The sequence below is a fragment of the Trichosurus vulpecula genome, chromosome 7 (genome assembly GCF_011100635.1).
Source record: "Trichosurus vulpecula isolate mTriVul1 chromosome 7, mTriVul1.pri, whole genome shotgun sequence".
NCBI lineage: Eukaryota > Metazoa > Chordata > Mammalia > Diprotodontia > Phalangeridae > Trichosurus > Trichosurus vulpecula.
Genome location: NC_050579.1, coordinates 184,933,757 through 184,949,048, shown reverse-complemented (window position 1 = coordinate 184,949,048; position 15,292 = coordinate 184,933,757). Strand labels below are relative to the sequence as shown.

Below are 15,292 nucleotides of genomic sequence, written 5' to 3'. Positions count from 1 at the left end.
TGTAATGGGGATAAGTTAGAAGCCTTCCCAATACAATCAGGGTGAAACAAGGATGCCCATTATCACTTCCATTATTAAACATTGTAATAGAAATGTTAGCTATAGCAGTAAGGGAAGAAAAAGAATAAGCAACAAAAAAACAAAACTAACACTCTTTGCAGATGATATGATGTTATACTTAGAGAATCAACTTAAAACTGCTTGAAAATATTAACAACTTTAGCAAAATTGCAGGATATAAGATAAACCAACATAAATCACCAGCATTTCTTTATATGACCCACAAAGCCCAGCAGCAAGAGGTAAAGGAAAATTCCATTTAAAATAACTGTAAACAATATAAAATATTTGTGAGTCTACCTGCCAAGACAAACCCAGTATCTGTATGAATACAACTACAAGACACTTTCCATACAAATAAAGTCAGATAAAAACAGTTGGAAAAACATTTTTTCTTTTGTTTTTTGGCAGGGCAATTGGAGTTAAGTGACTTGCCCAAGGTCACACAGCTAGTACATGTGTCAAGTGTCTGAGGCCAGATTTGAACTCAGGTCCTCCTGACTCCAGGGCTGGTGCTCTACTCACTGCGCCACCTAACTGCCCCTCAGTTGGAAAAATATTAATTGCTCATGGGTAGGCTGAGGAAATAAAATAAAAATGACAATTCTACCTAAATTAATCTATGTATCTATCCATACCAAACTATCAAAAAAAATACTTTGTATAGCTAGAAAAATAAATAACAGAATTTATCTGGAAGAACAAAAGGTCAAAGGAATCAATGAAAAAAAATGTGAAGGAAAGTGGCCTAACAGGAGCAGATCTCAACCTGTATTATAAAGTGGTAATTATCAAAACAATCTGGTACCAGCTAAGAAATAGAATGGTGCATCAGTGGAATGGATTAGATACAAATTACAAAATAGTAAATGACCATAGTAATTTGGTATGTGGTAAACCCAAAGATCCAAGCTTTTGGAACAAAAAATCATGATTTCACAAAAACTGCTGGGAAAACTAGAAAACAGCACAGCAGACCAATATCTCACACCATATACCAAGATAAGAAATGGGTACATGATTTACACATAAAGGGTGATACCATAAGCAAACAGGAGAGCTTGTAATACTTTATCTGTCATATATATGGATAAGGGAAGAATTTATGACCAAACAAGAAATAGAGAGCATTATAAAGTGTAAAATAAGTAATTTTGATTGTATAAAATTTAAAAGTTTTTCCATAAACAAAACCAATGCAACCAAAGTTATAAGGAAAGCAGAAAACTGGGGGGAAATTTTTGCACCAAGTATCTCCAATAAAAGCTTCGTTTCTCAAATATATAGAGAACTGAGTATAATTTATAAAAATACAAGTCATTCTCCAATTGATAAATGGTCAATGGATATGAACAGGCAGTTTTCAGACAAATAAATCAAAACTATCTATAGTCACATGAAAAATGCTCTAAACCACTATTGATGAGAGAAATGCAAACTTAAACAACTCTGAGGTATTGCCTCACACTTATCAAACTGGCTAATATGGCAAAAAAGGAAAATGATAAACTGGGAGGGGATATAAGAAAACTGGTACACTAATGCACTGTTGGCGGAGTTGTGAATTTATCCAAACATTCTGAAGAACAATTTGGAACTATGCCAAAAGGGCTATAAAACTGTGCATACTCTTTGATCCAGCAACACCACTGCTAAGTCTGTATCCCAAAAAACCCAAAATAGGGGAGGGGAAAGGATGTAACTCTTCAAAAATATTTCTAGCAATTCTTTTTCTGGTGGCCAAGAATTTGAAATTGAAGGGATACCATCAATTGCAGAATGGCAAAACAAACTGTGGTATATGATTGTGATAATATGAATATGAATATTATAATAATATGAATATTATTGTGCTATAAGAAATGACAACCAGGATGATTTTAGAAATACCTAGAAAGATTTACATGAACTGATACAAAGTGAAGTGAACAGAACCAAGAGAATGGTGTACACAGTAACAGCAATATTGTTCAATGAAGAACTATGAATGACTTAGCTATTCTCAGCAATACAATGATCCAAGAAAATCCCAAAGGACTAATGATGAAGCATAGTATCCACCTCCAGAGAAAGAACTGGTATTGTTTGAATACAGACTGAAGCATCCTCTTTTTCACTTTTCTTTCTTTCGTTCTTTTTCTTATTCAAATCTTCTTGTACAAAATGACTAATATGAAATATTCTACAAGATTACACATGTATAACCTATATCTGATTGCTTACTGTCTCAGGGAGGGGAGAAGGAAGGAAGGGAGGGATAGAAATTGGAACTTGGAACTTTAAAAATACAAATGTTAAAAAATTGTTTTAATATGTAATCAGAGGGAAAATAGTATATATATATATATGCATATATATACAGATATATATATATATATTTTTTTTTTAAACTCATAGGATCATAGATGTAGGTTTGGAAGGAATCTTAGAGGTCATCAACCCCTTCATTTTATCTATGAAGAAACCATCTAAGAGTGATTGAAGGTCATATAGTGAGTAAGTGTCTGAAATAGGATTTGAACTCACACTTTCCTGACTCCAGGTTTGGTTATCACCAGCTGCTAAATGCTGCTGCCACAAAGCAACACATGCGTCCTGCAGAATACTGAGTTTCTTAAATTGCACTGATTTGTAGGATCATATAGGATTGTGTGGTTTAGGCACAGTCCACAAAAGCCTATCCAAGCCCATGCTAGAGCTGCACCATCAAATGATATGCTATACATACACACACACGTATATATATCTATGTATGTGTGTAACTGTATATGACACAGCAAAGCACTGAATAGCCTAGCATGGCATAGATTTAGAGCTAGATGAGGTCAACCACTCATTTTACACATGAGAAAACTTAGAGGGCTAGTGACTTTCATAAAGTCACCTAGGTTTTAAGTGACAAAACCAGGATTTAAACCCAACTCATCTAACTCCAAACCCAATATTCTTTGCACTGTCCTAGATTGTTTCTTGTCTCTTCAACTAGACCATGAAATCCTCTGAGAATAGGAACCATGCCCAAAACTTCATCATATTGTACATATCTTGTGCCCAGCACATAATATGTTCAATAAAGTTTTATTATATTGGTTCTTCCACTTTTCTGAGGTATTGTCTGGATCACTGTAGTTACTTTGGCGGTATCCTATTTTTGGACAGATGCTGACGAATTGGAGTGTATCCATTGGAAAGTGACCATGTTGGTGATATTGGAAGCTGATGAAATTTTGCCTGGAAAAGAGAAGGTGTAGGAGGGCCATGATAACAGTCTTCAAGTATTTGAAAGGCTGTCTTGTGGAAAAGAGATAAGACTTGTTCAGCTTGGCCCCAGAAGGCAGAACCAGGAGCAAACCTGCTCCTCCTTCTGGTTTTGCTATTTTAATCTGTGGTACCACCATTCACTGCCTCCTGTGTGCAAAACATTTTTGCTATCTTAGACTCTTCCATCACCTTCATCTCACATATCTGATCATTTACCAAGTCTTGCTGTACTTCTGAAAGATCTTATCCATCTGTCCCTCCTCTTGATATTCCCACTGAAACCACTTTGATATAGAATGACCCATTACCATTTACTTGGACTATAATAATAGCCTACTAATACATTTCCTTTCCTGCACTATCCCAAGCCTCAATATATCCTTTATGCTATTGTTAAAATAATATTTTTTGGGTATATATGTGGATTTATCACTCTTCCAATGAAAATTCTCAACAGCTCCCTACTATCTACTAAATAAAGTTCATATTATTCTAATTGATATTTATGGCCCCCCATAACCTAGAGGTACCTTATCTTTCCAAACTTGTCATCCGTCATTCCCCTTCATTTACTCTAGCTTCAACCAAACTTGACAATTATTTCCCCTACCCCCATTCCAAGTATGGTCTGTCCTTTTCTACTTCTGTGCCTTTATTTATGCACATAAATACATCCATGGCTTAAGTAATAACCCACACTACATGATTCCCTGAATGCCCACAGTAAATTCACCATCACTAGACTGTCCATTCTTTCTTGTTTCCTCAATTAGATCAAAAGGAGGGGAGAAAAGAAGGAAAGAAAGACAGAAAGAAATATAAAAAGAAAGAAAGAAAGAAAGAAAGGAAGGAAGGAAGGAAGGAAGGAAGGAAGGAAGGAAGGAAGGAAGGAAGGAAGAAAGGGAAGGAAGGAAGAGAGAGAGAGAGAGAGAGAGAGAAAGAGAGAGAGAGAGAGAAAAGAAGGAAGGAAGAGAGGAAGAAAGGAAGGAAGAGAGGAAGAAAGGAAGAAAGAAAGAAAGAAAGAAAGAAAGAAAGAAAGAAAGAAAGAAAGAAAGAAAGAAAGAAAGAAAGGAAGGAAGGAAGGAAGGAAGGAAGGAAGGAAGGAAGGAAGGAAGGAAGAAAGAAAGAAAGAAAGAAAGAAAGAAAGAAAGAAAGAAAGGAAGGAAGGAAGGAAGAAAAGGAAGGAAGAGAGAGAGAGAAAAGAAGGAAGGAAGAAAGGAAGAAAGGAAGAAAGGAAGAAAGAAAGAAAGAAAGAAAGAAAGAAAGAAAGAAAGAAAGAAAGAAAGAAAGAAAGAAAGAAAGAAAGAAAGAAAGAAAGAAAGAAAGAAAGAAGGAAAGAAAGAAGGAAAGAAAGAAAGAAAGAAAGAAAGAAAGAAAGAAAGAAAGAAAGAAAGGAAGAAAGGAAGGAAGGAAGGAAGGAGGGAAGAAAAGGAAGGAAGGAAGAGAGAGAGAGAGAGAGAAGGAAGAAAGGAAGAAAGGAAGAAAGAAAGAAAGAAAGAAAGGAAGAAAGGAAGAAAGGAAGAAAGGAAGAAAGGAAGGAAGGAAGGAAGGAAGGAAGGAAGGAAGGAAGGAAGGAAGGAAGGAAGGAAGGAAGGAAGGAAGGAGGGAAGAAAAGGAAGGAAGGAAGAGAGACAGAGAGAGAGAGAGAGAGAGAGAGAGAGAGAAGAAGGAAGGAAGAAAGGAAGAAAGGAAGAAAGGAAGAGAGAAAGAAAGGAAGAAAGAAAGAAAGAAAGAAAGAAAAAAAGGAAGGAAGGAAGAAAGGCAGGCATTTATTAAGTCTATGTGCCAAGCTTGGAAAATACAAATACAAAATCAGTACAATCCCTGCCCTCAATGAATTTACGTTTTGATAGGAGGATACAATGCATGTAAGGGAATGGTGACTAGGAAAAGGTATTCTGAAGTAACAAGTAAGAAGGATGTTGCTTGGAGCACTAAGGAAGTGTATTGGCATGTCCTTCCCAAAAGCAATAGTTGTATTGACATTATTATAATTCCCCAAGCAAGAGATAGAAGGTGGGGTGGGATGACAGTTAGAGATTGAGGAATAGTACAAACTCAAGAACAGGGCAAGAAGATGGCCAAGGTGGAAAACTAGATGGGATGAGGAACATGGCCTAGGGCAGGGGTAAGGAACCTGGAGCCTCAAGGCCACATGTGGTCTTGTAGGTCCTTGGGTGCAGCCTTTTAACTGAGTTCAAGTTTTATAGAACAAATACTTTTATTAAGGGAATTTTATTCTATGAAGTTTGGATTCAGACAAAGGGCCACACTTGAGGACCTAGAGTCCTTGAGAACCACATGTGCCCTCGAGGCAGCAGGTTCCCCACCCCTGGGATTCTGGGGTCTGCTAAATATGTGACTGTATACACACTTACACACACACATACACACATGTGTATATATACATATATATGTGTATACATATATGTACATACATACATACATACATACATACAGTATTTGAGGGCAGACTCCATATCTTATACTTCTTTGCACAGTAGATGGAGCCCCAGACTTAAGACAAGAAGACCAGAGTTCAAATCTTAACTCAGACACTAGCTATTTGACTTTGAGCAAACCACTGAACTCTCTAAGATTCAATTCCCTTACCTGTAAAATGCAGAAATTAGACTTGATCATCTTAGTTCTCTTCCAGCTCTAAATCTATGATCATATGACGTCCCCACAGTGCCCAAGACGGTACAGGGCATTTTACAGGAACTCAATAAGCATTTGCTGAACATTGTCTAGATGACCATTTGTGAGGGAGATTGTAGAAAAATTTCCTGTTCATATGTGGGTTGGACTAGATGACTGCTAAGCTCTCTCTCTCTGAGGAGCTATGATTTTTAAATAACTTTTTACAAAGACATGTTCCTTTATATCAAATTCTCAACTCTACTCTTAGAAAGGATGAACCAGGAGACACTGCCCCTATACTATGAGCTTATCTTATGCAAAAGAGTTCATGACACACATACAGAAATGTTAAGAACCCCTGTTGTAGAGCCTTCTTCCTTGGGAATTGTTGAAAAAAAGAAAAGATAAATCATGGATGTCTAAGTTCGGGAGTTCTTAACCTGGGGTCCAAGTCCTCCCAAGTGGTGGTCCATGGATAGATTTTAGTGGAAAAAGGGCTATGAACTTGAATAAGAAAAAAAATTAAATATTTTCACTAACCTTTCACTGCAATTTAGCATTTCCAGCAATTAGTTAAAAATATTCTTCTGAGAAGGGGCCCATAGGCTTCACCAGACTGTCAAAGGGGTACAAGACACCAAAACAGGTTAGGAAGCCTGGTGTCAACTGGACCAAACCAGCCTCTAACCTGTGGATGGCCAGAGCCAAACAAAGCAGGTTAGAGACGGGAGAGTCAGGAATCAAACAGAAGTTTATTTCAAAGTGAGGGAAATGGTTTGCAAGAAAGGAAGCAGATTAGACACATGTGCTAGGGCCATGCCCCTAATGGGGGGACCCAAGGCAGTGTGGGGAGATCACAATACTTAGACCAAAGGCTGTGCAGTGAGCTGTAGTCCTGACAATGAGGGATTACAGCAACAAAGTGACAAGTTTGATTCATAGCAGAGTTTTGATATGAGAACATGGATTTAGCAGGTCAGAGAAGCTCAGAGAACACCTGGTGCAGGTCAAAGCAATACAATAATTATATGATTTTGCCAGAGTGAGATCATCCAGAGAGTAAGTGCAAAGGACTGTTGTTATGCCAAGTTCAGGGCACAGTTTGTTCGCTGGGCCTTAGCTCTGGAAAACAGTGTGTCTCCCGTTATCTTGACTCTGGTTTCAATGTGAGAGAAATAATTATTTCTCTCTTATGTAATTATTGAATCAGGACCAAAGATTTTCCCCTTTTCTACTTCCTCATCCAGAAATCAACCAGTGTGGGAAATCTTGGCCAAAGACTGTGGATTCCTGCTCATTGCATTTACTCAGACAGGTCTGGGAAAATGTGGCTTCTCCTTTTTGTCAGATATGTGACATAGAAATTGATAGATCTCTTTTACTCAGACTTGGGTGATCCAAGTGATATACCTCAAGACCCTCACTGTAATGTAGCCCATCTCTCATTGTAATATTCATTCTCCCATTAATTGTTAACCAATCAGAGTTGATTGCCACCCTCGGAACATCCACTCTTCCAAGAGCATATAACTGTGGGCATACCACCATGACAGGGTCTTTGGCATTCAAGAGTGCCATTGACCTCTTTTTATTAATAAAATGATTAAATTACCAGAAATTATGTCTCTTGAACTTTTTAAACGTCACAAATGTTAACCACCTCCTTTGAAACAGGGAACTGGATCCCACGATTTAGAGTCCCTTCTGTCACTGTGAAATCTCTTATAGGATTCTAGTGTGATTGAGGGAATCTAATAAGAAAGAAGCCATTAGAAAGCAATTTGCTTTTCTAATTTGTCCCTTTTTATACTTGAGACATGATACTTGATCCTCACTGTTGAGGGGTCATCTTTTTCAATATTTTTTCAAAAGCTCCTATCTATCAGATCCACATAGAACAAGTATGGACAAGTCAGAGGGAGACCCTGTCTGATTTAATGGAAATCTTGAATCAGAGTATTTTTTTTAAAAGAAGTCCAGTTTTATTACTTTCAAGTACATACTATCAGTCAAAGTAGGCTAATAATGGTGCCTAGTAGATTTCCTTGGGGAAACTGCTTTAATGAATAGATAAGACTGTGTAATTAGCATATCAATTGTATGTAAATGATGCTTTTAATAGGCTTAGAATTGTTCTTTTAAAGAATTTAAACAATCTCCCCCATAAGCTTAAACCATTAATTTACTCAGAAAACTTTTCTTCTTAGGTGATTCAAAGGTAAACTTTGTCCAGGCCACTATCCAAATTCCAAATAAGTAGAGATTGAATTTATGAGGTTTTAATCCATTTTTAGTCCTTGCCATTTAGAAGGGGGATGGGGGGGAGAGCATAAAATTGTCAATCTGGAGTAGTGAGAACTTTCTGAGAATAATATTACTGAAATAGCATTGAGTTTTGACAATTTGAAACAAAAAAGAACCCTATTATTATTACTGGCAGTTGGATTGGATTTTGTTTTTAATGGAAAAGAAAACAAGACAGAAATGGCTTTAAGGAAAAAGGGGTAATTTAATTTTTTTTAAAGGTAGAATTGCCCAGATATTTCCGACATAAACCAAGCAAGACAGCAAAAGGGCTTTCAGCCTAAGTGCGTGCTAGAAACAGATTTCTCACAACAACTGTATCTGGCTTGTACTTCATTGACCCCTGCTCTCACTACCTTTCCTAAAGGATCTTGATCTGTACAGAGAAATAAACAATATGAATATGAGTGCTGTCACAAGGAAAAAATACAATGGATTTTTATTAAGCATGAATACAAAAACTAGAAACAAAAGAAAAGAGCTTTATGTTGTAGCAAAGAAAATACTGGGCTGGGAAGCAATAGACCAGTATTATGCTGTATCTTTTCTGAAACCTAGCCTTGTAACCTTGGACAAGTCAGTTAACCTAAATGAGGCCTCATTAGCCTCGTCTGTGAAGTAAAGGAAATGGACTAGATGTTTTCTAAGGCTGCTTCCAATGTACCAGTGACTCATGATTCTGATATATCCTACCCCAAACCTCTACCTCTTTTTGTTTTTTTTCCATTTCCTAAGACAGAGTATGATTTAAGGTAAATAACTCTGAATTTTTGGTCACATTACCTAGGCTTATATCCTAACTCTGTCACTTACTATCTGTGCAGCCTAAAACATCTCATATCCCCTCTCTGGTCTTATTTTTTAGCCTGTAAAATGCTGCTCCCTAGATGACATTGCTATGGGAGAAATATCTCCTCTCTGAGTTCATAAAGTGGGTAACTGCTATCAGATATATATTTATCACCATGCAAAAATTGTAGAGGTAAAAGTCTAGGCTTTTTGATAATGCTCAAGCGTAAGTTCAAGTCTCAGAGAAAATCTGAACAATCATTAGGATTCTAACCAGGCTTCTTATAGGCAAAATTATATCAGAATTATACGGAAATAATTCTCTTACATATTGCAATCTTGTGCAAATATTCTTCTTGGGACATAAAGTTAAAGAAAAGATAGATCCATAATTCCATCCTTCCTTCAATGTCATGAAAGCTGAACAAAGAGAGTCATAAGGTAGGAGGTAAAGTAGATAGAACACTGGTGTGGAATCAGGAGGAGTTATATACTCATGAGTTCAAATCCAGTCTCAGACACATACTAGCTATGTGACCCTGGGCAAGTCACTTAACCCTGTCTACCTCAATACTTCATATGTAAAATGAGCTGGAGAAGGAAATGGCAAACCATTCCAATATCTTTGACAAGAAAACCCCAAATGGGGTGACAAAGAGTCAGATGTAACTAAAACAACCAAATAATTTCATATATCCTCTAAGGTAACAAACCTTGTCAAACTAACTCTATGTAAACTAAATCAAGTTATAGGTTAAACTGCATTTAGAGGATTCACAAATAGGGCGATTGAGGAGGGGGATTTAAATTTTGCCAAGAAGTTAGGAGAAGTTGAGATTCTTTCTCTGGTTTCTCATTTGAGGAATGTTTAAAGCTCTAAGTACATTTTTATGTCTCATGGGATAGATCTTGGTCAAGTGTAGGCTAATATTAAGACAGATGTTTAGTTAACCAAAATTTGTAGGAGGAATGGCCCCAAGTAATGAATAATAAAAGGAAATCCAAAATTCCTATATATTAATATCTAAGCTCCTTTTCAACTCTAAAATCATGATATCGTACAAGGAATTCTCTCTGGTTTCTAACATGGCAACCCTAGGACAAATTAATCAGCAGATTTTGCCCCAGGGTAGGGCTATGATTAAATCTTTTCAAGAGGAACACAAGATCATGGATGTAGAGTTAGAAGAAAACTCCAAGATAACCTAGTCCAATAATTTCATTTTATAGATGATAGTGCTAAATCTCAGAGAGATTTGCCCAAGATCACTCAGGTCCAGAGACACAACCCAAACTTAGATCCTCTAAATCCAAATTCACTTCTACAATTTGAAAATCAAGAAAAATACATTATCAATTTTAACTAAATTTAAAAGGACAAAAGCAGTTGTGGCATATTGCTATTAAATTAATATTTATTAAATACTTATTACATGCAAAGGTGTGTTTTGGTTTCCAAGTGGTACTGATTCAATCATTAAAAGTGGCCACATGTTTTAGGAATCATAGTTGTATTGATTTCTTCATTTAGCAGTCAAAGGGACCTCAGAAACCATGTTATTCAATTCTCCCTGTCTCTGTCTCATAGATGAGGAAACCAAGGACCAATGAGGTTAAGACACTTGTCCAAGGTCACACAAGCAATAAGTAGAAAAGCCAGGATTTGAATCCTGGTACTCCAACTCCAAACAAAATAGTTTTTCCACTGTACTGCATCACCTCTCAAATATTTTAAATGATCTTCTGTGAATTAATTCATATAGGTTCAGAGTAAGAAGACAACTTAGGGATTCTCAACCTGGGGACCAGGATTTATTTTTTTAAACATGTATATTGATAATTATATTTCAATATAATTGTTTCCTTTGTTGTGCTATGTGTTGTATGTATTTAAAATGCTATTTTGAGAACAGATCCATAGATTTCACCAAACTGCCAAAGGGGACTATGGCAAAAAAAGGTTAAGAACATTTTAGCAGTTTCACAGCAGAACTGATTACCCTCCATATAGGATTACTTACTGGTTGTCATCCTGCCTCAGGAGGCTCTATGTGTGTCAATCTGTATCTATCATTTGCTGAGTGGAGACACAAGAATAGCCTGTGTCCCTTCAGCATATATAAAATGTTCTCAGGGCCAATGGGGCTTGGCCAGTTGGAAAGGGGAAATCCAGTGGAGGAAGGTGATGAGATATTCTCACAGCCTGAGGCAGCACTTCCTCAGTCCCCATTCTCTTCCACCCTCACAATCTTGTTCAAGGTATTGATTTGTTAGGCAAAACTATTGATTTAAAAAAATTTTAAACTATTGATTTGCTCCTGTGGCTGTTTTCCTCCATCAGGGTGTGAGGTGCCTACTGAAAAGGTCTTGCTTTCTCCACATCTATGGTCCCTCCATAGCTACCCACTTTTTATATACATCCTGTATATAGATGGGGGCTTAGAAACAGTGAGAAATGAAGGAAAAGACTTGTTTCTTCCATTGTTGATTCTTAGTATTATGGAAGTGATAAAGTAGATCAGTGGGAGAATGGGGAAGAGGTACAAATAGAGGGAATAGAAGAAAGAAGTCCAGGCATTTGGCACTGAGCCAAGGTATTGAATCAGCAGAACAAATCTATCCATGGCAGATTCAGGAAATATGTTACAGGCTGAAACTACCTTCAGTCAACATAATTCTTCTGTTTAGATGATTCCTAGATAATCAGGTTGGTTTAGAGAGACTTAAGTGACTCTATCTGCTGATGAAGTAATCCTAGAACAGTGTGATTCCATCTGAGTAGACCAGGTCATTTTTTCACCCAGGGCCCAGCCCATTCCCTTCTCAGAATAATGTTTTAAAATGAATAAAATTAAAAACATAGCGTTGTGAAGGAAATCAATTATGTTACAATAGTTATAATTTTTTAATTTATAAATGTCAGGTTAAAAACCCCCTCCTATAGAAGCAAGTGCTTGACTATGTCTAGTTCTGTTGTCCCAACAGGATGAAAGTTTCAAGGGTGCCATTTCAGACACTGTTTTAGAGTACAAGACACAGTTAGCCCTAAATCAGGGGAAAGGGTGAATGATGCTGGGCATTCTGATTGAGAAGCCAAAAAAATGTGAGTTAATCCTTGCCCATCATTCTCCCCGTGGCCAACAGGGGCCTAGATGGTATCACCATGGACCACACGTGAAGAAGAGTTGAAGATAGAAGTTGGATTATGGTCTCTCAGTTCTCAGCTCGTAAAATAAGATTGCCACATATCAAATCCTATTAGCTGGTTTCAGATAGCCGAAGCTCCCATTACTTTTCATTCATTCATTCATTGATTTATTCATTCATTCATTTGTTTGTTTGTTTTAGAGTAGGTGTCCCTACCTCACTCAGGCTAGAAATTCAGCAGCCATTCATGAGCTCTTCCCCACTGCTGATCTGCATAGAAACTTTGACCTATTTTGTTTCTGACCTGGACCAGTTCACCCTTCCTTAGGCAGCCTGGTCAACCCCAGCTCTCAGGAGCTAACTGTATTGGTGCCAAACTTAGTGAGGACACCCAATTATTGCAACTCAGGACTCCCAAGCTCATGTGGTCCAACAACCTCAGTCTCCCCAATAGCAGGGATTACAGGCATGGACCACCACTCTATGTCTATTTTTTTTAAAAATGATAACAGTGTTGGATTTAGATCTTTTATGTACATTGCTCCCTAATCATCTAATAGACTTAATCTGCTTGTTTAGGAATGGACTTCATTTGGTTCCTCAAATTTATTATTATTTTCAATTTCATTCAGAAACTAGAAAGTTTAATTACCTTTTTGTAGTCTGAAAAAAAAGATTCTGATCTTTCCAGTCTACAATTTTTCTGTCAATAAGCTGTCTATGCCTTAGTCGACTCTTTTTATGTACCCACCGCTTGCTCCCTCCTGCCTTAGCTTTCCCCTTTTGAGATCATCCTGTAACAGGAAATTTTCTATGCTTAGGACCCTCCAAGCTAGAAATTTTCAACTTCCTAGCTGACTGGCACCTCCCTGCCTATAACCTCCAGAGTAGAAAACCAATCAGACCCACCTATTTTGTTGGCAGGACTTCTTGGAAATGACCAGATAGCCCTACCCTTGGCTAATGCCCAAGAGGTGGGTACTAAGGTACCCTTCTGTCCCATGGTGGGAAATAAAGTCTACTCTACAGAAATTAAAAAGACAGAAGTTCTGATAGAAAACTTCAGAATAGCAATTGTTCTGAGGATAAAGGAAACCAAGGAAGTTTATGAAAGTGAAGTCACAGAGTTAACTCCATGTGAGACTGAAAATGCTATGAATGGCAAAACCATCAACCATGTAATTATAGGACTTAAAGCAGCAAAAAGAATCAAACAGTTGAAACTGGACACTAGCATCTTTGAAAGTTTGTAAAAGAGCCAGTGTAGACCAGAGATGTGATATACATAGATATACATACAGAGAAGTGATATACATACCACAACAGTGGTGCAGTGAAGAGGCAAGGCAGGTGTGATACCTATGCTAATGAATTCTACTTTGAAGCAGAAGAATGTGTTCCTTTGCCAAAGCGCAATATGGAAAGGAAGTAAGAAAGAAAGAAAGAAGAAGAAGAAGAAGAAGAAGAAGAAGAAGAAGAAGAAGAAGAAGAAGAAGAGGAAGAAGAAGAAGAAGAAGAAGAAGAAGAAAAAGGGAAGGAAGGAAGGAAGAAAGAAGAAGAAGAAGTAGTAAGAGGAGGAGGAGGAGAGAGAGAGGGAGGAAGGAAGGAAGGAAGGGAGGGAAGGAGGGAGGGAGGGAGGAAAAGAAATTATTCAGGCTGTGACCCTCCATGACTTGGATGGTTGCCAATGCCAGGCCCCAGGGTGGATAGGACATCTTTTCCATGATGGGCCATTTAATGAAGCCAAAGACTGAAATCACAGACGAAATGCAATGGGAGGTTAACAAGGTGGTCAAGAAGTTCACTGACCTAGACATAGCTGAGTTGGTGCCTGGTGTGCTATTTGTCAACAAGGTGCACATGTTGGACCTCAAATGCTTTACCTCTCTGCACCTTGGAGTCCTCCATCACCATCATCACTCTTTTTGTTTCCAACCAGGACAACTGTGTCATCAGGGGTACTGAGGATGTGATCTCTCCTCTTGGAATTCCCCTTGACCTTCTGGACTGAGTAATGATCACCCACACTATGTTGTATGCCCCACAAGAAATGAAACAGATAATAAAAATCAAAGACCAGACAGAAGGGATAATATCAGTGAGGGAACGTTGAACCACGTGGGAGAAATTGGTGCTAAGACAACATTAAGATGCTCAGGGCAGCTCCTGATCCCAGCCAACCTGCTGGCAAAGATCAGTGGGAAAGACAATATCAGCAAGGAACATGAGAAAGAAATTAATGAGCTCTTCTATGATGCCAAGTCTTCAGCCCAAATCCTAACTGATCAACAGGATAAATATACAAAGTAAAAAGATGGTGGCATTTTGACCCCTTTGAGTTGAAATGGAAAGACACCAATAATGTGCCCTGATTCGCTAAAATAGCAAAGATGTAAGGATGGATATTTCTGGAGCAGAGAAACCTCTGGACTTAATATCTGCCTTCCAAGTTATGAGCAGTTAGTTATACTATCAGTTTTGTGTGAACTTATTAATTTAAAATTATCATATCTTCTCCCATAGTTGCCGTGTTTCAAACTTCACCTGGAATATCCTCTAATAAATCTTTTTAGTTTTAAAAAACTCCCTTTAAAATACCTGAGCTGTCTTAATGCATGAAATGAAAGAAGACCCAGAAATCCCAGCAAGAGCTTGATGTAAACATGTATTAAGTCCTAGGAACAGCCTCTTATAAAACCATCATGGACTGTCATTCCTAAAGCTCTCCAGTAACATCTCTAGTTATATCCCTTTCATGCCCTTCCCAATCTGCCTCTGGGTTTGTTGATCCCAGACCCAATTTGGGGAGCGGATGCTTCTCCACTACAACATATTTAGGGCTGGAAAGGGCAGGGATCTTATAAGCCATTGAGCCTGAACCTCTCTTTTTACAGATGAGAAAAATGAATTTGAAAAAAATTAAATGATTTGCCAGGATCACACAACCGGTAAGTGTCCGTAGCATGATTTCTGTCTCATTCTTCTTGACTCCAAATCCAATGTCCTATCCACTACACACACTGTCACTTATTTCCTTTTTAGCCCCTGCTACACCTTTAATGCTCCCTTAGTGTGGCATCAGTTTGTT

General features: G+C 37.8%; 1 pseudogene; it reads left to right on the top strand.

Moving 5' to 3' along the window:
* The window catches only part of LOC118857728, a 128,741-nt pseudogene extending 114,227 nt beyond the window's left edge, over positions 1–14,514 (top strand).
* The last annotated feature ends 778 nt before the right edge of the window (positions 14,515–15,292 follow it).